Genomic DNA, 1,265 nt, shown 5'->3' with positions numbered 1-1,265 from the left:
TTCAATTCAAACTTTATTTTCACTTTCTTCCTTCAACAGAATGTACAAGAAACATTCGTTTCACCGCAAAAGTGATGTTGAGGGTATCATGAATCAGCACAAATCAACATGCATTTTTATGCCATAAAACCTTTTTAAACTAGGGGATCGTGTCCAAATTAGCAATCATAATAATTACACACATGATCCCTTTAAGGAATCATGGTGTCGTTTCATTTTTCTTCTTCAACTCTTTAATGACATCGTTTCCGGACATGACAATGATATTGCCATTCTTTTTTTCTTTTTTCTTTTTTTTTTTTTTTGGGGGGGGGGGGGATTGTCGATAAGTTGATGCTATATTACAGGTTGAGAACGAACATTAAGTGCCTTAAATTTTGACCGTCACAGAAACCACTTTCTCAGAAGTAGGAAATGCAAGTCACCTACCTTTGCTGAAACAGCTTGAAGCGTTGAAATTTTATCATCAATCTGAGGGAAAGTTAATTTAGCTTACCTTTTTTTTTTTTCTGTTGAAAAAAGAAAAATGTTGTGATAATCAAATTCTTTCCCAGTCTCGAAGTCATATCGCATTTCGTAAGCAAACACTGCTTATTGTGCAGTCTGCCGTAACCCAATTTGTAGAATATCAACGAATAAAAGATTTTCAATATGCGGCGGAGGGGGACGCAAATTTATCAACGGTTTCCAAGTTGTTTTTTTCTTTGCTCGTTTGTTTCCACTCAGTGGGAATGAACAAAGGAGGACCCCTGCCCACTTTCTTTGCAGAATTACGGGTTTTCCGCTTCCAAACTTGCACTGAGCACAAGGCCTGGCACTTTGGTTCGTCATGTGAACAAAATATAGAAGCAAAATGTGTGTCCTGAATACAGCCACAGCACTCATTACTCGGTTTAGTTTTACTGTTAATAATACCATTATTATTTGTGTTATTGTTACAGTTGTTGTCATTATCGTTATCATAATTATAATTGTAATTATAATGGTGAAAACAATGATGATGGTTACAAAAATATTATTATTTTTATCAGTACATTATTGTACTAGTATTATCATTATCATTACAATTTTTATCATAAAATCATTATCATTATTATCACTGTCCAATTGCTGTCATTACTTTCATTATCAAGCAAGAACTGCTCATGGCCTATGTCTTACCTGTTAATCTGGTTTTATCCATCCAGGCAATCTTGACAAAATCCAACTGCTGCCTCAGACGGCCCGTGTTCCCATCCTGAAATACCAACACAACAGGTAACACT

The sequence above is a fragment of the Diadema setosum genome, chromosome 7 (genome assembly GCF_964275005.1).
Source record: "Diadema setosum chromosome 7, eeDiaSeto1, whole genome shotgun sequence".
In the NCBI taxonomy this organism is placed as follows: domain Eukaryota; kingdom Metazoa; phylum Echinodermata; class Echinoidea; order Diadematoida; family Diadematidae; genus Diadema; species Diadema setosum.
The sequence above is the reverse complement of the archived record's forward strand: the minus strand, read 5'-3'. Positions refer to the sequence as shown.